The sequence below is a fragment of the Abramis brama genome (genome assembly GCF_963993115.1).
Source record: "Abramis brama genome assembly, chromosome: 3".
In the NCBI taxonomy this organism is placed as follows: Eukaryota; Metazoa; Chordata; class Actinopteri; order Cypriniformes; family Leuciscidae; genus Abramis; species Abramis brama.
Window position 1 is genome coordinate 4,813,470 of NC_139965.1, and position 17,575 is coordinate 4,831,044.

Genomic DNA, 17,575 nt, shown 5'->3' on the forward strand with positions numbered 1-17,575 from the left:
TAAAGTAGCTAGTGGATTTCAGTATTATTATTATTTATTTATTTTTATTTGATTTATTAGACAGTAACAAAAAATGCATAACAAGAAGTCATCACAGTGACATTATACATTAATCAGAACTGTCGAGGATAACACAAGGAAGTTACAAACTTATTTCCATTGTGGTCCTCGTTGTAGTCTGATAAAGATGGCCAGGCAAGTTACAGATGACTAAAAGGTACCTTGTACATTCAGCCACATCCAAATAAAAATAAAATAAACAAATACATACACTGTGTAGCCAGTGGCGTCAGGTACTTGAGGGAACTGTATGAAACTATTATATAACGTTCGACTACGCCACCCGGTATATACCGGGAACTATCAGCCCCAAATCAGGGAGCGCACAGGTTCGTTACCAAAAGAAATGGGTAAGCAGAGAGACATAGGCCAGGGAATATCAATGATGAGGCAGCTTTATTCAAATACAAAATTTAAAACCATCAATACATTAACAAGGGCTCAATATTCACATGTCAAAAAGAAAAGAGAAACAAACACCACTTTACAAAACTTCAAAATAAAGAAATAAATACAAAAATACAAATACACAAGAAAGCTTAATTAGGAGGGAGATGGCCTGCTGTGACCCTCAATTCACACAACACACTTAATATCCACACACACCCGCTCTGGTGAAGTCAGGTCACTCAAACACAGCACTCAATGTAAACCCCGTTAAACAGCAGCTATAAACCCCTCCTCAATACACTTTCTTCGTCACGTTGTTTACGAGAAAAAAAAGAAAGGACACCGTCAGTTCACAAACATTAAATAAATAAAAATACACAAACAAAACATAAACTAATTAAACTTAAACAAAGAAAAATAAATTACATACAAAATACGCAAAAATGAGCACAAGACAAAAATAAAGAAATCTAAATTAAAATTCGAAACAAACCAAAAGACACATCAAAATAAAACAAACATGCCACGATCGGCCGCACACACACTCAAAGAGCAGAACAAGTCAGCGAGGAAACAGCCGCGCTTCCACGTTAATTCGCACACTGCGGCGAGGAATCGTCCCAGCTCGCTGTTATGCAAGTTCAAGTTCGCTCCAACGAAAAGACGACAAAACTAAGCCCAGGCAAGACAGCAGTGCGTTACGTCAACAGACGCGCATCTCTTCCCGCAATATAGAGGTGAAACCCTTGCTCTCGTCACTCAAATCTGTCGAACATGAAACAGAAAAAATTACTAATAAAACAATAAAAGGGACAAACCACGCGAATGGCTCTCATACATACCGGAAACGTTCTCAGCGCAGCACTATGCGTGTTCGCTGGCCTCAACATACCGCCGGTTGCTCGTCAATGAACTACACAGACTCAAAATAGTAAATACACATTCCATTGATGAAAATCCTCAAAACAGACGTAGGTTACCAACCTCAAAGCCCGGGGCAGACTGTGCACGGCCGCACAGAGCCGAGACAGCACTTCATACTCTCCATTCATAAATGGCGGCCTCCGTAAAGGGGCGGTACGGGTGTCGACGACGCATCCCAAGTGACAAACAACCTCCCCATTTTATACCATGACACCAGACTGTTGATAGGTTCAATGGTTTCACATGACACTGGCCAATAATCAACACAGATACACTTCACCCTGCTACATTCCACCCCCACATTATGAATCGTCGCCCCGACGATTAGTCCCCAGCCCCAAGAGACTCACCTCTGCCGTGGGTCCCAGCAAACACTAAGGGGGAACCTTATTATGAGTCTTCTTGCCATGACGGCTATACAACGAAAAACACAAATGAGATACTTGTTACAAGTACTCTGCCATGACGGCCACACGACGAGGAACAAGTGATACACAAGTTCTCAGCTACGACAGCTACACAAGAAACACGAATGAGATACTTGTTACAAGTACTCTGCCATGGCGGCTATACGACGAGGAACAAGTGATACACAAGTTCTCAGCTATGACAGCTACACAAGAAACACGAATGAGATACTTGTTACAAGTACTCTGCCATGGCGGCTATACGACGAGGAACAAGTGATACACAAGTTCTCAGCTATGACAGCTACACAACGGGAAACACGAGACACTGGTTAGTGCTCTGCCATGACGGCCACACAACGGGAAACACGAGACACTGGTTACAGTGCTCTGCCATGACGGCTATACGACGAGGAACAAGTGATACACAAGTTCTCAGCTATGACAGCTACACAACGGGAAACACGAGACACTGGTTAGTGCTCTGCCATGACGGCCACACAACGGGAAACACGAGACACTGGTTACAGTGCTCTGCCATGACGGCTATACGATGAGGAACAAGTGATACACAAGTTCTCAGCTATGACAGCTACACAACGGGAAACACGAGACACTGGTTACAGTGCTCTGCCATGACGGCTATACGATGAGGAACAAGTGATACACAAGTTCTCAGCTATGACAGCTACACAACGGGAAACACGAGACACTGGTTACAGTGCTCTGCCATGACGGCTATACGACGAGGAACAAGTGATACACAAGTTCTCAGCTATGACAGCTACACAACGGGAAACACGAGACACTGGTTAGTGCTCTGCCATGACGGCCACACAACGGGAAACACGAGACACTGGTTACAGTGCTCTGCCATGACGGCTATACGATGAGGAACAAGTGATACACAAGTTCTCAGCTATGACAGCTACACAACGAGAAACACGGGACACTGGTTACAGTGCTCTGCCATGACGGCCACACAACGGGAAACACGAGACACTGATTACAGTGCTCTGCCATGACGGCTACATATGACTGAGAACAGCCAAATAATTCCCGCAATGCAAATATAACTAGTGCAATCCCCCCGTTCAACACTAGGGCGAAGCCTAATCTCTTCCCATGCTTCCATTGCTACACACTTACCACATGCAGAGGGAGTCACCAACAGAGGGGACTTACAAACACACTGCTGCCTTGCCTTTAGAAAAAAAAGAAAAGAGAAAACAAGGAAAAAAAGAGAAAAAAAAGAAAAACAAAAAGAAATTAAACTTCAAACATACAATGTACCAACAGTAAAAAAATATATAAAATATTGCCTCAAGTAGCCTACTCCCAGACCCACTTCTCAAAATAAGCTCACCCAAAATATGGAAATCCTGCCGACTACGCCAAATGTAGCCAGTGGCGTCAGGTACTTGAGGGAACTGTATGAAACTATTATATAACGTTCGACTACGCCACCCGGTATATACCGGGAACTATCAGCCCCAAATCAGGGAGCGCACAGGTTCGTTACCAAAAGAAATGGGTAAGCAGAGAGACATAGGCCAGGGAATATCAATGATGAGGCAGCTTTATTCAAATACAAAATTTAAAACCATCAATACATTAACAAGGGCTCAATATTCACATGTCAAAAAGAAAAGAGAAACAAACACCACTTTACAAAACTTCAAAATAAAGAAATAAATACAAAAATACAAATACACAAGAAAGCTTAATTAGGAGGGAGATGGCCTGCTGTGACCCTCAATTCACACAACACACTTAATATCCACACACACCCGCTCTGGTGAAGTCAGGTCACTCAAACACAGCACTCAATGTAAACCCCGTTAAACAGCAGCTATAAACCCCTCCTCAATACACTTTCTTCGTCACGTTGTTTACGAGAAAAAAAAGAAAGGACACCGTCAGTTCACAAACATTAAATAAATAAAAATACACAAACAAAACATAAACTAATTAAACTTAAACAAAGAAAAATAAATTACATACAAAATACGCAAAAATGAGCACAAGACAAAAATAAAGAAATCTAAATTAAAATTCGAAACAAACCAAAAGACACATCAAAATAAAACAAACATGCCACGATCGGCCGCACACACACTCAAAGAGCAGAACAAGTCAGCGAGGAAACAGCCGCGCTTCCACGTTAATTCGCACACTGCGGCGAGGAATCGTCCCAGCTCGCTGTTATGCAAGTTCAAGTTCGCTCCAACGAAAAGACGACAAAACTAAGCCCAGGCAAGACAGCAGTGCGTTACGTCAACAGACGCGCATCTCTTCCCGCAATATAGAGGTGAAACCCTTGCTCTCGTCACTCAAATCTGTCGAACATGAAACAGAAAAAATTACTAATAAAACAATAAAAGGGACAAACCACGCGAATGGCTCTCATACATACCGGAAACGTTCTCAGCGCAGCACTATGCGTGTTCGCTGGCCTCAACATACCGCCGGTTGCTCGTCAATGAACTACACAGACTCAAAATAGTAAATACACATTCCATTGATGAAAATCCTCAAAACAGACGTAGGTTACCAACCTCAAAGCCCGGGGCAGACTGTGCACGGCCGCACAGAGCCGAGACAGCACTTCATACTCTCCATTCATAAATGGCGGCCTCCGTAAAGGGGCGGTACGGGTGTCGACGACGCATCCCAAGTGACAAACAACCTCCCCATTTTATACCATGACACCAGACTGTTGATAGGTTCAATGGTTTCACATGACACTGGCCAATAATCAACACAGATACACTTCACCCTGCTACAACTGCAATAATAAATATTCCTTAAGATCACATAAAAAATGTAATCTAATTAGCATTTAGCAACCATTCACCACATGCTCTATTAAAACAACGATCTGACTGGCTTAACTTAATCTCAACTGGGAGTTTTGTAGAAATGAGTGAGGAGTCCATGAATCCAAGCAAGATATGTTTATTATATAAACCTCTGTTGCATAAAATCAACTTATACGGCCACAGGCAACATGCTAAACTAGCAACTTCAACTCCGCAGGGGAATGCAAAGAGCGCGGGCAGAACTAATGCGCATGTGCGCTTCCTCCAGTACGGTGACTCATAGTGTCCATACAGTATGCAAACACGATCATTCACCAGAATGATCTACAAGTTTGTTCCATTCCATTGCTGCCGTGTACAAAAAGGTGTTTTGCCCAGAACAGCTCTTAAATCTACAAGGGACTATGTCTGTGGCACTACCTCTAGTTGAGTAGCTATGAGAGTTCCTAATAAGCTTAAAATAATCTTTAAAATACATTGGCTCATTCCTATACAAAATATTTCATGTTAATCTCAGTTTCAACTGTCTCACCCTGTTTTCAACTGTCAACCATTTTAATTTCTTGCGTTCGGGAGAGCCGACATGGTTCCTATTGTTGAGGTTTAAAATCAACCTGACTAATTTATTCTGTGCCGTTTGGAGTTGAACTTTTATCCTCTTGGGGGCATAATCGAAGTGTGGCTGAATTAAAGCATTTGCTTACATTTTTAAAGTTTCTTTATTTAGAAACTGAGCCTTACGTGCCAGGAATTTAATTATTTGGTTCACTTTTATAATAACCCTTTGACTATCCAAATCACAGCCTAAATATTTTACACAATTTTTAACTTCAATCTGGGTGCCACCCACAGACATTTTGAGCTCAGGAGTCCTACTCAACCTTATTTTTGAACCAAATAGAATAGATTCAGTTTTCCCCAGATTATGTTCTTTAACTCATCACTTAAATGGTTCTCAATAATTCTTTGTCCTTATGGGAGAACACCAAGGCTGAATCATCCACGTAGAGAAAAAGATTACAATTGCAAACAGATTTCATATCATTTATATACAAGAGAAACAACAATGGACCCAGGACACTACCCTGAGGCACCCCACACGTTATTTCTCTAGCCTCAGACAGAGTGCTGTTAATATCAACTCTTTGATACCTCTCAGTCAAGTATGATCAAATCCATTCACATGCCATACTGTTAAAACCTAGGGCTTTTAGTTTAATCAGCAAGATCTGATGGTCAACGGTATCAAATGCTTTCTGGAGGTCTAACAATACCATGCCACAAAGTTTACCCAAGTCGATCTCTCTTCTTAAATAATCTGTCAAATATAATAAACACGTATCCGTAGAATAAGATGTTCTGAAACCAGATTGCAATTCATAAAACAAATCAGAATTACTAATGTAATTATTTATTTGCTCTTGTATTATTCAGGGATGCAAACACGTGTATGGTCAAAAAAGAGAGAGAGGTTATCGAAGCCCTAGCCCCGCGGCAAATATCCAGATACTTATATAATTGTGATGAATTTAATCCTTTGTAAGTTATCATTTTGCAGTGTAAGATTACGGTTAACACCTTTAAATATTACATAAATATATTATTATGTATTTTTATTAAACTTAACTATTAAACAAAAAGTAATTCTTGAAAAAAATCTGCACAGTAATTGTATAAAATCTAAACATGTTAATAAAAACAAATTGCTATTAGTACTCTTATAAAATTCAATCAGGCAATCATTTCTCAATTTTAGATTTATACATTAATGTCAAGAATTTAGAAGTGTATATATTTATATAGCCTACGTTACACTACACAGAAATAATACACAATTAAATTATGCTTATTTTAAATGTATTGAGCAGGCTAGGTATATAAAAAAAATCCTGCTGTAACCGGAAGAGGCGCCCGCGCTGTTTGAATAACTTTACTGAATGGAGAATGAGGGAAAACGAGTTTCCGTACACTTTAATGATGTAAATAGACTTCTGTCCCTCACATTAAGCTATAGAATGGCTTCAGATGACTTTGTCACCCAAAGTCACCCAAACTGATGTGAAAAAAAAGTGCGCTGTTTGCATCCCTGATTATTCTCTCCAGAACTTTTGATACAACCCCCAAAATCGAAACTGGTCTATAATTACCCTCTTCTAATTTGCTCCCTTTTTTATATAGCAGAACAACCCTAGCAAGCTTCAGATCTTTCGGAATTCTACCTGACATAATTGAAAGATTAAAAATATGAGTGAGATATGGAGAAATATATTCTGCAGCATCTTTTAAAAATCTGGCAGAAATTTCATCTAGACCAATTGCCTTCGAACACTTAAGTTCGTTCAATAACTTTAATACCTCGTCCTGTGAAACCATAGAAAGGCCAAAAGAGTCTGCTACCACTCCAAGCTTAGAATAATAATTAAACATGACCTCACCATCATATAACCCAGGTTTTCTTGGTAGCTTTTACTTTTCAAGTAAAAAAAGGAGTTAAATTTATCCGCAACCTTTAATTGATTAGAAGAGAGCTCCCCATTGATGTTAAGGCAAATATTTTTTTGTCTTTGTCTTAAGCCTATTACTGTACCCAATTTGTTTCAATGACTGCCAAAGTTTCTTTGGGATAACTTTATGCTCAGTTAATTTATCACGAACAAAGTCCCTTTTACACGTTTTAATCATCTTTTGCACTATATTTCTTAACTTCTTATAATTACCCAAGTCATCCCGCTCTTTACTCTTCCTAAATACAGAAAAGGCTTTATTTCTCTTACTAATTGCTTCTAAAATATCACCATTCATCCATGGCTCTGACCTCAGTTTTACTCTAATAGTTTTTATCAGAGCAACTTTATCTACTGCCCCCATGCTTCATCAACATCCGAACATAACACTAAAGGCCAATTCAGTGAATTCAAACACTCAATAAAGACCTCACGACTATATTTTCTCAATGACCTGACCTTAATTGTGTTTTGTTTCTTCAATACAACTTTATACTTTTTCCTTGTACAATAAAATGAGTGGTCACTCATAGTACAATTTACAACCCCACTCTGAGAAATCATAGATTGCTCAGATACCAAAATGAGATCAATGACCGTTTGACTCATTTTAGCCACACGTGTGGGCTCTTGAATTAATTGCTGTAAATCGAAAACCTGGCAAAACCTATTTAAGGCTTTGTACATCCCATGCTCCTTGTTAGAGACATCAGTATTAAAATCACCTATCATTATAACCTCATCCTTAAAATCACTACAGGGGACAAAAGATTCTTCCAACAACTGATAGAAATTATTCTGATCAGGAGGTCTATACAGAGCCCCAATTAATATAGGCTTACTTTTAGTTAACCGTACATCAAACCACACAGCTTCAATAAGATCGTGATTTAAATCCATTCTGCCATTAAAACAAATATCAGCCCTAATATAAACACATACTCCACCCCCATTCTGATTTCTATCTTTTCTTAAAACAACATAATTTTCAATTTCAATTTCAGTCTCTGAAAAGCACACAATCCCAACTTTACTATTACACATCATCAATCTTATCTCATCTAATTTGGAAAAAAGACTGCGAACATTGAGGTGCATAATGTGTAGACCTTTGGTGAAACTGAAGTCCAGGAACGGAGACTCTGCTTGTAGCTTTTCTACCACGGAAGCGTCAGTATGAGTTTGTGCAGACCTTTCTGTGTGTCCCCTGCCGCCAGCTTCTGCTGACCATTCCGTTGGCACCAGTGTTGCCAACTATTTTCAAAGGAAAGTAGCTAACGCCTCCCCTAAAAGTCGCTAAATGTCGCTAGATGACGTCATACATCAATTAGCATATTCATGACGTCATCTTGGCGTACTTGCGTTCTGCCTGCCTAATGCTTTTTCTCATTAAAATCATGCCTACATACTGTATTTTAATATAACATAACATAACATAACATAACATAACATAACATAACATAACATAATATAATAGGCTATATAGCCGAATGTCCAATAAAGCTGTTCTCATTTACTATATTTTTTTGTCAGACAATACGAGTAGCTATTGAATGACTATTTTTTATATGTGTAAAATTATCTGAACTGAGAGAGTTCGGGAACTGGGTGAACTAAAGCACTGTGATAGTGAGTATTACAAGTAATAAGCACAAGAAAAGAAAGGAAAATAAAATGGTCAAACTAAATTCTTTAAATATAAAACAAAAGATAAGTGATAAGTCCGTCCGCGGAAACAACACTGCTCATTCACGTCTGTCAGCTGCCGTGCTGCTGCCCTCAGCCATTCACAGAACAGGGTAGATGCAGAGAGAGGTGTGTGACGGCAAGGAGAAAGCAAATCTCGCGCTCGCAGGACTCATGCTGGCAACATTTGGAGGTTACTGAGGTTTGTTCAAAAAGTAGCTAGATTAGTCGCTAGTCGCTTTTTTGAAAAATTGTCGCTAAAGGGGTCTGAAAAGTCGCTAAAAATAGCGACAAAGGCGCTAAGTTGGCAACACTGGTTGGCACAGCCTGTCCGATGGTAACGAAACTTTCCCCCGCCGGGGTTCTACTGAGCCGTCCACTGTTGCTCCCACAGAAAGGCGATCTCCACGTGCTTGCCGGCTTGTTGTTCCAACTTCTCCTCTGACTCCGTTACCACACACCTGCCGTCCAACACACCCCAGCAAACACATTTACGTTGTGGCAACGTCTGTGGCACGTTGCATTTCTGCTATGGCAACGTCGCTGTCTACGTGCTCGCAACATTGTAACAACGTATAATTTTAAGACGTGACAGCGACATTCAGCAACTGAGAGACGACGTTCTGACAATATTTTTATATGGTGTATTTTGTTAGATAATTATATACTTTTTATCATTTATTGTTTATCTATATTATTTAATGGGGCTATCAACACCTGCAAGTGTAACCTACACTTTGAAGAGTAAAAATGACAGAAGGTTTCGTTAATTAAACTGCATATAATCAAATTGCACTTCCAAAAGTCATACATTTGTGAAAAAAAGAAATAAACGAATATTCAAATTTATTTCAAGTATAATAAATAAAATATAAAAAGCAAAGGCAGATCAGAACATTTAATGAACAAAACCGGGTCTGTATGGCGGACAGTAGCCGAAAGCAGGTGTCACCGGGGAAACATCCACAAATCCAGAGGAGCAAAGAAACGAATGAGACTAAATAGCGGAAAAATCAAACGAAAAACTAAACAGTGCGAGCGATGCTTCGTTAATCACATTAGAAATTAAAGTTGTAGGTTGTGTTTGATTAGCCTGGCTCCGCCCTCCTACGTACTTCCGCTCAATTTCATTTTCCTTCAGTACTACATCTGGGACTGCTGTATATTCTTAGGTTTCCAGAAATCAATTTTTTGTAGGACCAATCAGCGAATAGAGGGAGTGGCTGAGAACGATGACGGTGATGTGATCACACACATGACTAGCGTCGGCCAATAGTGAGCCTACGTGTGACGTACAACACAGACGCGCTGCTCTATCAAGACTCGAGGAACAGAGAGAAGGAAATGAATAGTGGAATAAAGTCGTTATTTTTGTTTGTTTTTGCGCACAAAAAGTATTCTCGTCGCTTTATAAACTTTATAAAAGACAGACATCTTATTCTAAACATAATCCTCTGATCATTCGGACGACCACACGTTAGCGATTGGCTATGGCAGATCCTGAGTGACTCTGGGCAGATCCAATAGTTTTGAACTTCAACAGAGAACCCGCCTTCAAGGAAGTAAACGTTTCTCAATGGAGAGAGGCCAGACTCTCTGTACAAATGAAATGTACGAGAGTCTGGTAGAACCAGGCTAGTGTTTGATAGCTGAGGTAGGCTAAATTAAACGCAATACTCACGTATCCTTGCTCGATGATGAATGAGATCACAATGAGCTCAACAACAGGTGGTTGGAATTTAAAAGGCTGATTTTCGCGCTTCAGGGCAGTGACGAGTACATATGTAGTCCAGTGATTGTCCAGACACCGTTGACACAACCTTAAGCAATGGCCCTGAATGGTGGTTTAATGTCAACATTGTGACAACGCTGTAACAACCTTCACTACACAACGTAGTTATAGCAACCTTTTGGCCATGTTTTTAAAACGTTGTTAGAAAGTTGGCTACGTTGTGCCAACGTTCTGTGTTTGCTGGGACCCTCCTTCCGGTGCCAGCCACCCTCCATGTCCGCTGTCGTAAAATCTCAGATTCCCCGAAGAAGTAAAGTCATGTAATATAAATGAGGATGTTCTGCATCTCATATAGTTTCGCTCTCTTTCTGACTCAGGGAAGTCCTCTCTGGGTGTGGCGTTGTTCCGTTTGGCAGAGCCGGCTGAGGGCACTATTCTGATAGATGATGTGGACATCTGCAAGCTGGGCCTGAAAGATCTTCGCAGCCAACTGTCCGTCATCCCACAGGATCCTGTACTCTTCATCGGCACTGTCAGGTGACCTCTCACCGACCAACTCTACACTTCTATTCATTACGTCACGATGATTCAATTTACTTTACTCCTTTTTTTTTTAAATTCACAATAAGTACTTATTCTAGCAGTCTTATTCATTGAAATGACCTGAACTGAAATAAGGCAACATTCATTGTGTGATATCGAAAAATAAAATGGCAATTATCCTCGATACTTATAACCTCAATCGGTAACACTTTATAATAACTGCACGCTATTAATCATTAGTTAAGCATTACTAAATAGTTCATTCATCATTTATAAAGCATTAATAGACATTAATAAGCGTTTATAAATACAGCTATACATATCTATAATGTGTTTATTAATTGTATTTTCATACTTTATTAATGATCAATTTAACATTTCTAAATGAAGTATTGCATTGTTTACAAACTAGTTACATTATTTACCATTATTTACAAACTAGGTGTTTGATTGATTCATTGATTCATAAGATAACTTAGAAAGTGTAAGTAAATGTAGTAAATTCAGGCAGTTATAAAGCGTTTAGTAGTGGTCAGTTAACTATGTTTGTGAGCTCATCTAAAGTTATGCCTTGTAAAGCATTTATAAAGGAGATTTAAAGGCTCAGTTTTCTTCAAAACAGAAAAAAAGAAAGAAACACACACAGTGATACAGAACATAAAAATATTTAACAGTCTTTAAATCTCCTTTATAAATGCTTTACAAGGCATAACTAGTCCTCACTTTAGATGAGCTCACAAACATAGTTAACTGACCACTAATAAATGCTTTATAACTACCTGAATTAACCCTGAATTACAGTAGAAATACATGTTAATAAAGCATTTATTAACACACTAAGTAACTATTACTATACAGTATGTGTGAAATTATAATGTTTTTAAAACAGTTTATTAATCTTTTACTTACACTTTCTAAGTGATCTTATGAACCACTGACAACTCCTTAATAACTGGTTTGTAAATAATGCAACATTTCATTTGAAAATGATAAATTGATCATTAATAAAGTATGAAAATACAATTATTAAGCACATTATAGATATGTTTATAAATCAAGAACAAAGCATTTATAACTGTATTTATAAACTGCTTATTAATGTCTATTAATGCGTTATAAATGACGAATTAACTGTTTACTAATGCTTATCTAATGATTAATAGTGTGCAGTTATTATAAAGTGTTACCCCTCAATCTTGTGTACATTTTTGTGTATTGTATTCTTGTACATGTTGTAATGTGCAGATTGAGGAACTGTGCCTTCAGTGTGTGTGTGTGTGTGTGTGTGTGTGTGTGTGTGTGATTTACTGTGTGTAGGTATAACCTGGACCCGTTTAACAACTACAAAGATGAGGAGCTCTGGCTGGCGTTAGAAAAGACCTTCATGAAGGACACGGTAAAGACTCGCTCTACACAAGGCCCGCAAGCAATACTGGATATAGTTTTGATTATGTTTCAAGTACGTACTTCTCTAGATCTTGTGTCAGAGGGCTTCTCCAAATATGTTCCTCATTTTTCAAATAGTAGAACACAGCCTGAATGCTCACTCTTTTTCAGCTACAGGTTTCAGACTTGATCAACATTACCTGTTTTAAATAATGATGCACTTCTACTTCTTTCACTGTATATGATAAAGTTAGCTTTTCAGGTGATCAGCGGGGTGCCATAGTTTCATTATTTCACCACTCATGGTTTCTAATAGGAGCAGCTCAAACATCATGGGGCCAGTTGTTCAAAGGTAAGCTGATCGGATTTTGGTTATCGGATTGGATCAAATCTTGAAAATGGGTTGTTCAAAAGGGAAAGAAGGAATCTGAAATCAGATTAGATCATGGAATCCAATCCTAGTTTTAATCTGGATCAAACCTTCAGTTTGTGTGGTTCAAAACTTGTCAGTAGGATTTGGATAACTTTGATCCAAAAAAACAGGATTATCCTGATCCCAACAGGGGGTAGGATTTCAAGTCAATTCCAGGAATAAAATGTAGTAAAACTTTAAAATTGGTCAAACATACAACATTTGTATCATGTAATATACACACTTATATTTTTATTTTGCTTTTGATTAGCTTAACTGTTAAAGTATTACATAATATGTAGCCTAATGTCTACTTCTAAAGACTTTAGGTAGCCTACTGTAAAGTTAAAAAGAGATTTTGGCGCCATTAAATAGTCCCCAAACAGCTGTAAAAATCAAACAAAAAAATAATATTTAATTCAAAGTGTTTTATCACTGTTTCTAAACTACATTGGCACAATCATAAGAGATGAACCAGTCAAAAGATCTTTGCAAGCTAACACAAAGTTCTTTTGGTGAACGCTATACAAAACCTTTCTGAGAGAACGCAAAAGCATTGAAATATATTTTTTCCCTATCTCATATTTTTTACATGACCATGTCCCTTTGGGGCTTCTGTAGATCACCAGTAATCCAGATTTGGTAATCGGAAAAAGTCTACATCCAGATCAGGGCGATCCAATCCAATTTTGCTTTGAAAAACCGGCACAAAAGTAAGATGGATTACCTGATCCTGGATAGCAAAACATGGGATTTCCAAATCCAGATCATTTTGATCCAGATTAAATTTTTTGAACAACTGGCCCATGAAGTTAATCTAGCCTTTTATGTGAGGATATAATTTATTGAGAGAGCAAAAAAGAAAGAAACACACAATATAAGAGTGTGTAGTAAAAGTAATAAGTTACTGTGAGCTGCACTATAGTGATGAAACAGACGTAACATCTGCTTAAATTCTTCTCCGTACCTTTCACACTTTGGTCCACGGTAACATAAAAAAGAAAGGAGAAACAGTAATTGAATATAATGGTCATAGTATATAAAATAAAGACTCAAGCATTCAGGTGTTATCCGCACTTCTCTTTCTCTCTCTTGCAGATTGCTAAGCTGCCAGACAAGTTACACTCTCCAGTAGTGGAGAACGGAGAGAACTTCTCAGTTGGAGAGCGGCAGCTCATGTGTATGGCCAGAGCACTGCTCCGTAAGTCCAAAGTAAGACTACAAAACACACACCAGAATCCCTTGCTCTTAACATGGGTCTGATCAAGTCGTGTTCATAGATCATTCTATTGGATGAGGCGACGGCGTCTATAGACTCCGAGACTGACAGCATGATCCAGCGCACCATCAGAGAGGGTTTCCAGCACTGCACAGTGCTCACAATCGCCCACCGGATTAACACCGTGTTGGAGAGTGACCGCATACTCGTCATGGAGCAGGGCAAGGTAATCCACTACTTTTTAATATATAAATTGACATTACATTCAACTAAATACAGTACATTACTGTCTGATAGCATTATTGAAGACCTCTATTCCCCTTGTGTAGCAACGCATAAGCTATTTTCTGTGATTTTGTGGGCACTTCCGATTCATTCGCAGCTAATAACCGGAAGAATAACAGAATGATGTAAATGGTAAAATGATTATGATTATAAATTAAAATAATATGATGACAAATATCAGTTTGCTATGGAAGCTTGTTTCCGCCACTGAATAATAAATAAATAGGGCTGGGAAAAAATTAATCGCGATTAATCGCATCCAAAATAAAAGTTTGTGTTTGCATAATATATATGTGTGTACTGTGTATAATTATTTTGTATATATAAATACACACACATGCATTTATATATTTAAGATTTTTATTTATTTATATATAAATTATTTATATTTATATATAATATAAATTATGTATAAATGTATATACAGTATATACATGCAAATATTTCTTAAATAAATACATGCATATGTGTGTATTTATATATACAAAATAATTATACACAGTACACACATATATATTATGCAAACACAAACTTTTATTTTGGATGCGATTAATCGCGATTAATTTTTTCCCAGCACTATAAATAAATAATAGTAGTTGCGACTTTTTATCTCACAATTCTGACTTTTTTTCTCACAATTGCGAGATATGAAGTCAGAATTGTGAGAAATAAAGTCGCAATTCTGAGAAATAACGTCAGAATTGCACGATATAAAGTTGCAATTACGTGTTATAAAGTCAGAATTGCGTGATATAAACTCGCAAATGCGGGAAAAAAAGTCTGAATTCTGACTTTATAACATGCAATTGCGACTTTATTTCACACAATTGACTTTATATCTCGCAATTCTCAAAAGAAATAAAGTCAGAATTGTGAGATTTAAACTCGCAATTGTGAGATCAAAAGTCGCAATGATCTTTTAAAATGTTTTATTTAGTGGCGGAAACAATCTTCCATAGTTTGCAGCATAACAGGCAGTTTTTGTACAGCAGCTAAACTAAATGGAAGTGGATGAGAACGGAAAGCCTCGACACAATCGCTCTTACATTAAAGCTCCAATATGTAACAATTTTGTAATAAAATTTCCGAAAATAACTTGCACAGTGTGATATATTTCCTCCAGTTGTGTACTTACAATATCTCAAAAGTCTCCAAAGATTTTTTTATTTCAGAGAAATTCCGATTTTAAATAACTGTCCGTCCCGGAAAAGAAATGTTGCCTCTCAGTGACGCAATGTCCGCACTATCCTTTTTTTCCGCTGTGGACCATGTGATATTCCACCACACCGGAATATCACATGGTCAAATGCGGAAGTGGTGGTTATAGCGTTATAGCCATAGACGGTATGGTTATTGTTGTTATGGATCACGATTACTCTTTGGCGAGTATTGAAGTGCCAACAAAACGAAAGCGTCCATAATCGGATACACGCAGACTGTGTGACAAACGGAGGAATAAAACCGGATAAATATCGGCCAGGCGTTTTCGAGATGGAGAGAGCTGCGCGACAATCTTGGACTTGACAGAGACTCTGCTCTCGCGAGTGTATTGATAGTGTAAATCAATTTTTTTTTTTATTGTACAAGTAACGTAATAGTTACAGTGAAGATGATTTTAATAGATATAAATTAATGACAAATAGCTGTAAGTTGTAACGGGATAATATAGCATAACATTTCACATTCCTTGCAGTTCATTAATTATGATGACATAAAATAATTCGATCAGACATACAGGTAATACAAAAACCAATAAATTACCTCATCCGTGATCATGATTCATTAATTCCATTTAGATACATCGCTAGATGGTGAAAACGCATTAAAAACGACATCTCCCATCGTGACCTCCTTCATAGCGTCATCAAGCTTCGCTTTTGTTATTGTTGGAAACTGCGCCCTCTTGTGGTGAAAAAATATTACATATTGGAGCTTTAAGAGTGAGGTGAACATAAGCCCTGTTGTGTTTTCTCCAGGTGGTGGAGTTTGACCCGCCGCAGGACCTGGTACAGAGGCCGGACTCTCTGTTTGCCTCTCTTCTAGCAGCAGCTAATCGAGCCAACTCGTGAAGCGCTCAGAAACATTCTCACAGAATGCAGAATTTGATCGATACCGGAAGTGGTTCACCACATCTATATGTACATGAATCTCGCAGAATGTGTGTGTGACCTTATAAGCTATCACTAATATGAAGAATACAGCATAGCACACTGCCACACTTCTCTTTAACATTACATTTACAGGTAGCCTAAAAGCCCATGGATTTGCACTTTTTTTTTTACAGTCAACTGAATCTTTTAAAGATTCAGAGGGCTCTGCACATTTTTGTTCATGTGCGTTATATGTCTATCTTCATATTTTGTCATTTAGACACAACAGTTACAGACTAAGCTTTAAATGTTCTCAGTTTTCATAGATTCATCAGATATGTATTTTAAATATTTATTTGATTGTTTGTGCATGTATTGCGCTTTGATATTATATCTGTTTCACACATAATAAAGTCTCGTTTCTGTCTTGTACTGTATATAAGGCTTGTATGCTTAAGAACTTTCAAGGTGAGTCCGTGTGTGTTTCTCATCTTGGACGCCAGCTGTCTCTCTCCTCCTCCAGCACCAGAGTTTACTGGGCCACGGTTACTCACTGGAGACACTAACTGATGAAATGTTGAAATTTCAGCATCAGTGTGCATCTCAGACTGATGAGGGATTGAGGGAATTATTTTAACTTAGTGAAGAGACGGCGTGAAAGACATTAATCAGATATCAGTGAGTTTTTAATGCTTGTGTCCTTCAACTTGTGCAGTGATGCTCATTCACCCAAAAGATGCATCATTTTGAAAACAGAGACTTTCTTTCAAAGACGCTTGTATTTTAAAAAGTGTTGTTTTGTTGTTGTTGTTGTTGTTGTTGTTGTATTTATAATTTTAAGAGGTGCAACATCTTATCTAAACACTTATTTAGGCCAGTAGCTTGATATTGATATCACATTACAGTAATGTGATTTGATACTTTCTGCCCTGGGACTGCAGGTGAAATTTAGCTCTGTGGCTAATTCTGGGACAGTTTCTTACTGTCCATTGTCCCTGCCAAAAAAAAAAAAAGAACGTATTTTTACATAAAAATTGGTTTAGGCTATTGAGAATTTGGTTCAGATAATTGGGTTCAGTGTTTTAGCAAACTGTAAACACAAATCCAAATTTTCA

At 38.0% G+C, this 17,575-nt stretch overlaps 1 long non-coding RNA gene and 1 pseudogene across 2 annotated transcripts in view; one reads left to right on the forward strand and one right to left on the reverse strand.

Moving 5' to 3' along the window:
• LOC311079863 (ATP-binding cassette sub-family C member 12-like) overlaps positions 1-16,439 on the forward strand; it is a 36,954-nt pseudogene extending 20,515 nt beyond the window's left edge. The window contains exons 25-29 of the transcript in view: positions 10,903-11,062; positions 12,386-12,464; positions 13,965-14,078; positions 14,147-14,311; positions 16,347-16,439. The product of the transcript in view is annotated as an ATP-binding cassette sub-family C member 12-like (transcript). The remainder of the gene's footprint in view (positions 1-10,902; positions 11,063-12,385; positions 12,465-13,964; positions 14,079-14,146; positions 14,312-16,346) is intronic.
• On the reverse strand, positions 288-4,563 carry LOC311079148. Its single transcript, XR_014605338.1, has 3 exons — positions 1,435-4,563; positions 1,293-1,363; positions 288-1,215 (listed from the first exon to the last, which is right to left on the reverse strand). It is a non-coding gene; the product is annotated as an uncharacterized lncRNA (long non-coding RNA).
• Positions 16,440-17,575: the final 1,136 nt, after the last annotated feature.